The sequence below is a fragment of the Delphinapterus leucas genome, chromosome 7 (assembly GCF_059928025.1).
Source record: "Delphinapterus leucas isolate spDelLeu-1000000601 "Yukka" chromosome 7, BTC_Dleu_Yukka2, whole genome shotgun sequence".
Lineage (NCBI taxonomy): Eukaryota > Metazoa > Chordata > Mammalia > Artiodactyla > Monodontidae > Delphinapterus > Delphinapterus leucas.
Genome location: NC_143135.1, coordinates 25,259,084 through 25,271,949, shown reverse-complemented (window position 1 = coordinate 25,271,949; position 12,866 = coordinate 25,259,084). Strand labels below are relative to the sequence as shown.

Genomic DNA, 12,866 nt, shown 5'->3' with positions numbered 1-12,866 from the left:
GACTTTTTTCAGAATCCATAAATTCAACAGTCAATTGTGATACAGAAAAAGTGTTAACACTTCAGGCAATTTTATCTGAATATAATCCAGGCAAATATATCAACAGGCATCTGTAAGTCTTCATTCTACCTACTGTTTTGGATACTTTTAAGGACTCCACATGTAAAATTACTTGTCAAAAGGACTTGCTAACAGAATTCTGCATATTTTAATCTGCAGAGAATCTCCTAAAAGTTAAAGTACAGCTTATACTTTTCTTCCTATCCAAAAAGTATCATCCTATCCAAAAAGAATAAGCATTACAGAATACATGAAATTTCTAGTTCTTCAATTGTGGGAAACTTAGAACTGCTAAATTCTCTTATAAGGTAAGTAATTTAAATTGATATAACATTATAATGGTTTATTTAGAATCAGTTGAACTGTATCAGGAAGATGCATGAAGATATTTCAGTTTTCAGTGACATAGTCTGGGGAGGTACTCAAAAAGTATGTCTTGAATTTCTAAGTCTGATAAACCACAAGGTTCAAATAACTGGGAATGCTGATCTTCAATAAATGTGATTTTCCCATTAACTATAGGAATTAACACCCTCTTTCACTTTTTCTTAAAAAGGAAGCTAGATATTGTGCTCCCTGCCTTTAATCTTTCATTTTTATTTTTTCATGAAGTTTTGCTTCATTAACTTCAAAAATTTTAAAGATCTCCCCCCCCCCAAAAATCACAATATAGACTGTCCTATCAGAAAACTTATTTTGCAAGACTTCTATGGAAAGAAAAGTATAGAGATAACCGTTCAGTAAGCAGATTGAAAGGTAACATACTTTACCTAAATTCTAAATTTTGGCCTTAATTTGAGAAAATTCCACCCTAATAAAACTCCTAATTGCTAAATCAGAAACGAAAGGTAAAATTTCTTGTTCTCACATTAATGCTGAATGTAAATATTTAGAGCTATAAAAAATACATTCTTAAGGCTTCCCTGGTGGCGCAGTGGTTAGGAGTCCGCCTGCCGATGCAGGGGATGCGGGTTCGTGCCCCGGTCCAGGAGGATCCCACGTGCCGCGGAGCGGCTAGGCCCGTGAGCCATGGCCGCTGAACCTGCGCGTCCGGAGCCTGTGCTCCGCAACGGGAGAGGACACAACACTGAGAGGCCTGCGTACCGCAAAAAAAAAAAAAATCTTAGAAATTTCTTAAAGGGTCAGAATTGCTAAAATTTGCCGCTTTTGTGTTCAGAATTCCTTTCTACTATTTGAAATCTGAACCAAGTACATAGTGCAGAAAAGTTTAAAAACCGTGAAGGGTAAAAACAGAATTTTGCAAAGTAGAATTTTAGAACTAAGGTTTTATACAAACCCTAAGATGCAGTTATGTGTTATTGTACTATGCCATCTTCCAAAATATTCATAGCAATTTTATGTGGTTCTGGGCAATTATACATATTTTTTCAAATGTACCCCCAAATCCTAATAGCTGAATAAGCATGCAAGAAACACTTGAGCAAAGAAAAAAGGAGTCAGTTATGAACCTACTATTTAGCTATTTCTACAACTGTGTTTTAGGTCCTTTAGGTTGTTAGTACAGTGGTTAGTGAGTAGAAGCCCAAACCTAGGAATTAGATTATCTGAGTATAAAGCCCCCAGCTTTCCTATTTACTTCCCAGTAGCTTAAACTTTAGTATTGTTATCTTAAGAAAGCTATTTAAGAACTCTAGATCTCAGAAAAGCTGAACATTTGAAAAAAATGGGGTAATACTTACCTAATTCAAAAAGTAAACTATGAGTAGTCAGATATCCCATGTAAAGTACTAAACACAGTGCCCAGAATATATTAAAGGCCTAATTATTTTTAGCTATTACTGTTTAGGCAAGTAATCAGAATAAAGAAAAAAATCACTATCAATAACAACTGAAAATCAACAATGGATTTTTTTTTTTTTTTCCGGTACGCGGGCCTCTCCTGTTGTGGAGCACAGGCTCCGGACGCGCAGGCTCAGCAGCCATGGCTCACGGGCCTAGCCGCTCCGTGGCATGTGGGATCTTCCCGGACCGGGGCACGAACCCGCGTCCCCTGCACCGGCAGGCGGACTCTCAACCACTGCGCCACCAGGGGAGCCCAACAATGGATTTTTTTAATGCACTCTTTATTTCTAAAAATGTATTCTAGAAAATATTTCACCTCCAAAAATATCATCCTCACACACTCTTCTTTTCCTCAAATAACGTGCACATAGAATATTTTTTTCCATGAAATTTAGTAGTTTTGTAGATCTACACTTAAAATGTGATATAATTGAAAAACACCTGCTTATTTCTAAGAACAAGTACAATCCTATGCATATTTTGGGTAAGATCCTCAAAACTTTTAACTCACTGCAAATATATTTAAATTTAGAATAAAATAAGTTGCCTCTTAGTAATAAAAATATAAAAAATTCCCACCCCACTCTCTAATATCAGGATAGTTATAAAGACAGCTCTTGTCTATAATCGATACTGGGATGTTTCCATTTATGTCATAATTTACAAATTATTGGAAACAACACTTGAATTCACATTAGTTTTCCTACTGGGAAGGGCAAGGAACAAGAGTGAGAAATAATATGAAATCTCTGTGTTAAATTTAAGTAAAAGGCAGCAGCAGAAGGACCATTATAAGAAGTTAAAATACAAGTGATTTCATCCATCAGAGAAATAAGGCATTTTAGAAAGAATATGAGACCGCTGGAAAAATATAAACATGAGCTGGGTATGAAATTATATTAGAACACTGTTCCTTTTCAGTGGGATAATGGTACTGTGGTTATGTAGGACAATATTCTTTGTATAGAGAAAGATAAACATGTATGGCAAAACATAGCATTGAATCAAGGAAGAAGGTGTATAGGTATTTACTGTAATACTTATATTATTCTTTTGACTTTTGTTTCAGAATTTTCATAATAAAAAATTGGGAAGGCAAAAAAGAGAGAAAAATTAATGGCTTCCCTAAGGTCACATTGATTCAATGGAAGAGCTAAAAGCAGTAAATCCTAGGTCACCAGATTCCAAATTCTGTGTCATTGCTATTCCTCCACACTATCCTTTGTAGAGTAAAATTTACAAATTCCTTGCATTTCTTTAAATAAATTAACAATTATTTAAACATCCCTTCCACACTAGCAAAAATTATCAGGCCACTGTCTTAGTAATAATGGGGAGAATTCTGACCGTGCCATTGAGACACACAGCAAATAACTACCCCAACTAACTATAAAATATTAAATCACAGACACATATATAAATAAGTTCTTTCAATTTGGAATGTCTGTTCTTTAAGTGTAAATCTCATCAACTATTCTGTGAACTCTGGGAAACTTAAATGCACAACCAAACAGCTTACTTTGGGGAAAATACCACTCCCATGCTTTAAGCACCCTTTAACTGCTGATAGAGAAATTATTTCCTTTGAAGTGTTAACTTTCTAATTTGTACCTCAAACAACTGAGAATTTAAATAAGTACTTGAAAAATATAGCATTTTCAAACACAAACATTTATCCAGATGATCTTTTTCACTCACTTTTTAACCTGTTTTAAAATCAAAGATCTCATGACTTTTAAAACACGTATTAATTCTTACATGAAATAATTTGCCATTTGATCAACTAAGTAAATCAATATATTTATTTCCCATAGCCTACAATGACTGCTATGAAAATATACAACCAGTTAAGTTTCTGTATGAGTTGGGGAGCAAATTTTTTAATCTTCCCCTTATGATTTGTGAGAGAATTTAAAAGCATTACTGACAGAATATATCATTTTATATTTGGAAAACTTGCTACAATCATAAAATGCACAAAAAATCTTGTAAATCATCCTCTATTAGTAAGCTGTTCAAAAGAAAAAAAAATGAGGGCAAGGAGAAGCTAGTACCTTACAAGAGTTTTCAAATACAAATAAGCTTGAACTTTAAGTACGTATTTATATTCAACAATAAATACACTGAAAAACCCTAGACAATGTCAGAAAAACATCACTGATTCAGGCAAAAATCGTAATAGATTAAAAATTGAGTGGGCAGTTGTTGAGAAACAGCATTTTTACAGAGTCTCAAAATATCTCCCCACTATTTTATTAGTTACAAAAGTAAAAACAGTAACTACACAGTGGAGAAAATGGTCAACACTGACATCATCAATAAGTGGTAAATGAACGTCACGTGTCTCTGAAGAGGACACACAACCATTTGTAGCTTTTCAGCTATACTGTATATAACCTGAATCTAATGAGGAAATATCAAATTTAAGACTGAGAAACTGTTCAACATCCAAGGAGACTGGAGAGGAATGACAACTATATACAATGATCTTGGATTAGATTCTGATTTAAAAGAAAACTGCTCTAAAGGGCATTATTAGATCAATAATTAAAGAAGAAAACGGACTGCAGATTAAAATTCTATTAATGTAAAATTTCCTGGGTTTCATAAGTTTCTTTACGTACGAGAATATCTTGGTTATTAGCAAGTACACTGATGTCATGATGTATGCAACCCAATCCCCTACGGTTCACGAAAAACAGAACTGATAAAGTTTATGTCAGATGTGAAAAACTGGTCAATCAGGTTAAGTGATGGACATATAATCTGAATCTTTAATCTAAAAGAATGATTAAATAATGAATATGTTTTAAGCATTTTCTCACCTATTAACATTCTAATAGAACCACAAAACCTTAAAAAAATCACTTATTACACAATAGTTAAAACTGGTAATCAAAGGAAATGGTGGATCAAAGAATTAAAATAAATGTATAGACAATACAGGAAACAAAGTTATTTTGTTGGCAATCTTCCCCAAATACTTTTAAGCTCTTCTATGACAGTCTACACTTTCACCAGCTGCTCTGTTAAGGTAATGTCATTTTTGACATTTAAGTTTTATGAAATTTGGATATTACTTGAGTACTTTTATAAATATCATTGGTGGCAAAATTCTCAGTTATAGCTGGAAAGAGCCAACTCTCTTGAGAATAGACATTAGCTAGAAGTACTAAAAATACCATTAAAAAATAACATTTCATTTAAAAACTATCAAAAGCCACTAAGGGGGCTTCCGTGGTGGCGCAGTGGTTGAGAGTCCGCCTGCCGATGCAGGGGATGCGGGTTCGTGCCCTGGTCCGGGAAGATCCCACATGCCACGGAGCGGCTGGGCCCGTGAGCCATGGCCGCTGAGCCTGTGCGTTCGGAGCCTGTGCTCCACAATGGGAAAGGCCACAACAGTGAGAGGCCCGTGTACCGCAAAAAAAAAAAGCCACTAAGGAAAAAAAATTTTTTAAATAAAGGGACATGAGTTAAACGCACTCATCTGTGTAATGAAAAATTTAGAAATGAATCGAAACTGAACTACAGGAATAGCTAGAAATAATGAATGGTACTCTGTGACAACAATCCATTTTCATCCCCCAAAAGAATGAGAAAGTCTTTTATATTACAAAGACTCAAGTACTAATTAAATGAATGGATGTTAGCTAATAATCTGAAAATATGAAGATGTGGTATTCATATGTTTAAAAATTCTCAGGAGTAAGGGTAAGAGTCAGCTATCAAAAAAAGCTGCGGTAATCATTTTTTGGGGGGCCATGCTGCACGGCATGTGGGATCCTAGTTCCCAGACCAGGGATCGAACCTCCAGGGATCAAACCCGTGCCCCCTGCAGTGGAAGCAGGGAGCTTTAACCATTGGATCCCGCCAGGGAGTCCCTGCAGTATTCCTTTTAAGCCACAGCTTAAGTGGCCCTCTCTTAACACATGAGGCTCCCTTACAAGTTGATTCTTAGAATTTGGGACGTAGGTGATTATATTGTGTTTAAAATAAAAAGTTTATGGAGTTAGAAAATCAGGCTTCAAACCCAGGAATAAAATTAAGTTCAAAAAAATAAAATAAAACTGACCAAGTTCAATAACGCAACCCTAAACCTGACTGCAGATTTAATAGTTACCACACTGTCAAGAATACTACCAAGCAAATTGTAGATACCTCTAAAGATTACTTCTTGATTGACTATATACTGATTGATAAACCACAACATGGTATAGTCAAAAGAACAATCACTTTATACTCCCGACAAGTATAGGGAGTATTCTGCCAGGTATGAAATATACTCATGGCAATAAGATTCAATTATTGCCCTCTAAAGAAAGCCTCAATTACCAAAACTGGCTACCAGAAACACCTAAAAATAACAGATCCCACATGTCCATCCTTTGGAGATTGAGTCAGCAATGCAGGAATAATAATTACAAAGCCTGAATGTTTTAAAAGCTTCCCAGGTGATCCTAAAGTTATGTTATTTGCAAACTTTGGCTCTAAGGGATAACAATCTCTTGACTTATTTTACACATGCATAAAACAGGGGGCTAAGCTAATTCATCTTTCAGCTCTAAATTTGATTTAAACCTAATATCCATTTTGGCTTTAAATATGTAATACATACATAGCCATAGTCAATATAAGACCATTTTATGTTTGTCTTATACTGATGACAATTTCTGTAACGTTTGTCTTATACTGATGACAATTTCTGTAACGTTTGTCTTATATTGATGACGATTTCTGTAACGTTTGTCTTATATTGATGACAATTTCTGTATTCAATTTGAAGAAAAAAAGAGTGCTATTTCATGATGATGGTTTTCTTGAAATTTTTTTAATTCAACAGACTATGGCTATGTATGTATTACATATTTAAAGTCAAAATGGCTACTAGGTTTAAATCAAATTTAGAGCTTAAAGATGAATTAGCTTAGCCCCGTTTTATGCATGTGTAAGCCAGTGGGAAGCAGCCGCATAGCACAGGGAGATCAGCTCGGGCTTTGTGACTGCCTGGAGGGGTGGGATAGGGAGGTTGGGAGGGAGGGAGACGCAAGAGGGAAGAGATACGGGAACATATGTATATGTATAACTGATTCACTTTGTTATAAAGCAGAAACTAACACACCATTGTAAAGCAATTATACTCCAATAAAGATGTAAAAAAAATATATATATATATAAGACCATTTCCCTTGTTATTATGTGAGGTAATGGACGTTAACTAAACCCTGTGGTAATCATTTCGCAATACATACATATATCAAATCATTATGTTGTACATCTTAAACTTATGCTGCATGTCAACTGTATCTCAATAAACTGAAAGAGAAAAAAAAAAAGACCGTTTCCCATATACAGGAATCTTTAGACAAAGACTTATAATAATGTTATCTATATATGCTAGAGCTAAAACTTTGTATTTTAAAAAAAAGGTTGTAACTGAACATGTTCTGTAACATGAATAAAAAAGTATTAGGAAGATTAAGAATAGCTTTGGGACTTTATCTTTGGACCTTTTTACATTTCAAAGTAATTATTCCAAAACAACATTTCAGTACTGTCCTTGACATCAGACTCTGTTTTCAGAACTATCACTTAACATTTCCAAACAGAAAATTTTTCTTTGGAGGTTTCCTAGCATACAAAATGGTAAAACTTACCCCAGGTTATGCTTTCCTGAGCTTTAGAAAAGCCGGTTAGTTTCTCAACAGGTTGTATTCAAAGCAAACATTCACCATTTTGTTGAATTTGCTGCAGATTCTGAATACGTGGGGGAAAATTTTATACAGAATTTATTATGCCATTATACTAACCGACTACTTGTTTTCTGCTCCAAAGTTGCTAAGAGTAAAAATGTTTAGTAATAAAAGTTAAAGTTTAAAAAGGAAGTTATTTACAAGCAAATAAATGCATTCTTGTCCACATTTAGAAGTGCAGCTTTTCATAGACATCACTAGTATTATTTCAGACATCTTCATTTCTTGGAAATGCCTTGCGCCAGACTCATTTCATTTAAAAGGAACAGCTGTTTGCAAGTTGAAAGCACACACTAACCCGTTAGAAAACGCTTGAGCCTTTATGAGGCCTTTTTGTCTTTTAAGAGAAAGTCAATTAATTGCCACCAGGTTCCCTTATGCTCAAAGTTGGAACCAAAACCACAGAGCACCCTAAAAAAGGCTTTTCATGTTAGGGTTAGTTCTGTTTCCAAATATGGAGGTTTCTAACTCCACAGTAGTATAAAAGGCTTAGGGGAGTTTGTGTTTATTCATGGATGCCACATGTTGGAGCCTACCTTTAATGAGTATCGCTTGGGATGTCGAGGGGGTTGTATAGCAGATTAATCCCCCAAGCCCTTACTGACTACAACCCCCGGTAATTTAAAACACTAATTACTTGGTATTGTATATTACTATGTTATTCCATAAATGCCCAAGAAATTTAGGCTAAGCTACTACCCACAGGGAAACCTCAAACTGCATGATAAAAATAGCTCTTTATGTTTCACAACAAATTTTGGAATGTATACACTTAAAAAAATCTGGTTAGAGATGGCTTTTCCAGATTTTCAGAATATACCATAACTCTTATTAGATACACAAAAACAGAATATAAAAAAGCCTGGCTAAAAATTTTAAGAGTTTTTGAAGAGGGGGAAAAAATGAACCTTTTTTCCCAATATTCTTATTAAGTGACTCAATGATTATAAATTTGTTTTATAAAGAAATATAAAAATGATCAGGTTGATTAGTACAAGATTTTGCCTGAAAATAAAGGGCTACACTTCACATAAATTACCTAGAAGACATAAAGAATAAAAAAACAAGATTTTTTTTTAAAGAGAAATTTTGTTATCTGAATTATCTATGTCTTTTTGCAAATAGTTTTATTTTGCAAAGCCTGGGGTGAAAAGAAAAGGCTCCAAGGAAAAAAATGTACAGATCATGTTAGTGGAAGTGACAAAAACCTAAACATCTGTGCTACAATAATGGAAGGGAAAATGAATGGGATTAGATATTTCAGTAAGACCTAAAATAGAAGTTTACTACTTAAAACAGTAGATGGAAATATTTCCTTTGTTTTAAAAATAGTATGTAATTATCCATATCACTTTCAGATATTTGATCACTCACTTCAGTGTTTGCAAAATTTGTTTTCTTTTATACCCCTACACTACATTTATACATGCATTTAAGAAACTACAGATTAAAAAGCATATTGCATTTTAGAGAAAAATCTGAATAATCACACAGACATGGACCAACATTTATTACAAACAGGAAAAGAGCAGATCTATAAGAAAAGAGTACAGATTTTTTAAAAAAAAGATTGCAAGCTGAAGTATAAAAAAGAAATCTATATAATTAAAATTTTTTCCTGCATTTAAAAATCACATTGCTCAATATATACAAAACATAATACAGTAGTTTAAACTGTTACTTAGAGGAATTAAAACAGTATTGACAGTGGAGAAGTTTATTTCAATTTAGGTCACCCATGTTCCATCCTGAGTTCACTTCGATTTTCCAAGAAGAAAGGTATTTTTAAAAGTCATTTTTCCCAAGTAGAAAGATTATTTTGAAAAACTGAAATATGTACGTCACAACCCAGTATTTATAAGAAAAGGATTCACATTAAAAAGTTTTTAATAAAAGGCAATCAATTCTCTACATACTTTTATTAAAGAATTACAGCTTTCACAGACAGCAAGATACATTGTTGCTATTACCAGTAGCATTACCTTCTTCATTTCTCCTTCGGCTAACAATAAAAAAAAAATCATCCTTTCATAAGAAAATTTCTTATGAATGTGGCCCAATTCAAAACAACTTACTTCTAACACTAAGTTATTTGTAGCTTACAGTATGCTGTCACATTGATTACCTAGCTACATGAAGAGCTACAGAAACCAAAAGGGGAAAGGCAACTTAAAAAATGTAGCAAAACTATAAATTTTCTCAATTTGCTAATATTTAGTGACCCTTCTGACCACTCTAAAAAGGGGTTCTTTAAAGAGCACTTAGGCTCTAAAGGGGTATTTCACTTAACTCTAGTGTTTAAAAACTCCCATTTCTTAAACTCTAAAATATATTTAAGACTTCTGTATATGAACTAGAGATGTATTAAAATGTTTCCTTTACTAAAACCAAGCAGCAGCAAAACTATTTTCATATCATAACAATTTAGACTCTATACTGCATCACTTTAAGAAGAGCCATACAATTGTTTGCTCTTATGATATGGCTAGTAACATTTTGGAATTCAAGAAGAAAGCAAAGAATTTCAAGCAGTTGAGGCAAAATGTGATCTCCTATATAATATATACAACATTAAAGTAATTTGGCTTAATTGTGAAATTATGTATGTGTTATAAATATATAGACGTTGGTCCTAAGGGAATTTTACCTCCAATAAGCAACAAAAATAAAAGTGGGTAATGAATTAAGGATGACATTTTAAAGTTCAAATTTTACACAAGTAGCTTTTTAGCAAGTAGTATTGCTAAATGCTCAGAAATGAGAAAAGGTGATATACTGGCAAATATTAAAAATATCAGACTGGTGTCATTAACTTCTTTACTAAAAATTATTTATAATATGCTCCCATTTGCAATTGATGTTTCAAGTTTAAAAGTAACCCCCCTACTCCCCAAACCCCTAAAACACACCCCCTTCCTTTGCCACTTTGTTCATAAGTAGGATTTACAAGAAATTTCTCTGGGGAAGCAAATTATCTCATTTTTAAAGATGTATGTATTTTCTATTAGAAAGGAACTAAATGTATTTGGACTCACACACACTGGTTTAACTGAACATAAACAATTTTCCCACCATGAAGTACTGAGTTACAACAAATGTATTAACAAAACTTTATTTTCTTGAGAGTGCATACAGGATGTTATGTAAACACTGTTAGTATTATCTTTAAAGACATTCTTATTATTACTTCAGATTTTAATGTATTATAAATATATGTCTTCTCCAGAAATATTAAAGGCCACATTGGGTGATACGGCCAAAGAAAACTTTAGCCCCTCACAGGCTAAACAAAGTACAATTGTGAAAATAAAGAGCAAATTAAGAAAGAGGAAAACATAGCTCAGGATATGCATTTTTAAAATTTGCATTCAATTTAACATCTTAATTCCTAAACCAGAAATATAAAATTTATAAAACACACATATATATTCTTTACCATTTTTTTCTCAAAAGGTGTTTTATACATACATTCATATTTGTGTGTGTATGCGTGTGAAACTGCAAACATTACCAACTAAATCAATCAGGCAACTGCTAACAGCTCTGAAATATTACATGAAATGAGCCTGTTATTTAGACAACTTTCAGCCCTCTGGAATAACATCTGGTCTCAGAATTTTTTTTTAGAATGCAGTTTGTATTTTTAGCTAGGAAATGGGAGAAACAGACTCACTGTGCTTATACTTACAGAATGCGGTATCTAACAGCCAATTTCAGTTTCACTTATGCTATAATAAAATGCATGAATAATACCTGAATATTTGAGAAACTGAAAGAAACTTCTAAAACTCAGAACGTAACACTTCATTATACAAAAACTATCATGTACCAATTATGTTAATTTCTGATGAGCCTGCATATAAGCTAATATGTAAAGTCAAACTGGAATGAAGACCAAGTACAGGTGATCCTGGCTTCAGCACACTTCAGACAGGCCTATTCACTCACCTGGTGAATTCCATGACAGTCTACTCTGATGATTAGATATACTAAAGGAAGGAAATGGTCCCAAAAGATAAGTGATAAAACCTTAAGGATATGCTCTTGGTCCAAAACCACAACCAGACTCCACATAAGGTACAATCTCTCTCACACATACAAACACACAAACACACATACCACATACACAACCACACAGAAAAAATTTAACACACACACAATGTTCCTGCTATTGTCCAGTAATTCCCCGCCTCCCAAAGTAATACAATATAAACTACAGCACAAATACAGTGAGTACACTGTAGCCTCAATTTAAATCTGCTATTGGTTGGGTCCATTTCTGAGGGACACATCACAGGTGACACTGTGTTGTGTTGAAGTCAGTACTGCTGATGACTAAAGCCCTTTGATAGGTCCAAAACAGACCCACATGTTATCAAATTTCAGCTACTGTGGAATATGTTATGACGAGGCTGCAGTGTACTTGATTATGTTGAGAATTTATATTACAAAATTAATACTCAAATAAGAATACTTCTTAAGTCATAAAAAGAAATGGATATCATTTTCAGCTTAATGTGGATATCAACTATTCCCATCTTACCCCTTACATCTCATTAATATATCACCTGAAAAATGACTACTTGGTGCCAACTGTTATCGATACATTCACACTTTATTATCATCTGGATTGCTAATTCCGGTCTTCAAAAATGAACATTTCCCTTCTAATCATAACCAAGAATGGGGCCTTTACTCTTTAAAATAAACATGCCTGACTTCAAATTTCAAGAGAGTTAGAAAGAAAAAAAACAAAAAGTATCATTGGGTAAATTATGATTACATAGGTTTGAGTTCATATTAGCTTATTCCTGTATAATGTAAACTTTATCCTATAGAAAAACTTTTTTTAAATTATTGAAGTGCTTACATTTATTGACAAACCATGCATTTTCACAAAATTAAAATCGAAAATAATTTTTCACCTAAAGGTTTCATTTAACCAGAGACACTCAAAATACCCTATGAAACTAAGTTAACATTTCTGTATTTTCTTATAATACCGTTCATATTAGTTTGTAAATAGGAATAAAAAGAAAAATGAGTTCTAAATAAATGACACAGGAGGCAATAAATTGACACATGACAAGTAAATAAAAGGCTAAAGCACTCCAATACCATTGAAACTGTTTTAATGTTGTTGCAACTCCAAAATGCAACAATCATCAGCTTGTAAAGACCGAAATTTCAAAAATTCATTTTAATTACTCCTTCATACCTATTTTACAAAATAAAGGCAAGAGACATTTTAAA

The 12,866-nt window shown here is 33.4% G+C and overlaps 1 protein-coding gene across 2 annotated transcripts in view; it reads right to left on the bottom strand.

Moving 5' to 3' along the window:
- CSTF3 (cleavage stimulation factor subunit 3) overlaps window positions 1–12,866 on the bottom strand; it is a 69,897-nt gene that overhangs the window by 42,960 nt on the left and 14,071 nt on the right. Inside the window, exon 1 of one of the 2 annotated variants that reach the window (XM_022583673.3) lies at window positions 1–12,866. This exon is cut by the window's left edge and continues 21,180 nt beyond it. The exons of the other annotated variant lie outside the window; for it this stretch is intronic. The gene's annotated coding sequence lies outside the window, so the exon portion shown is untranslated. 2 annotated transcript variants of the gene reach the window in all.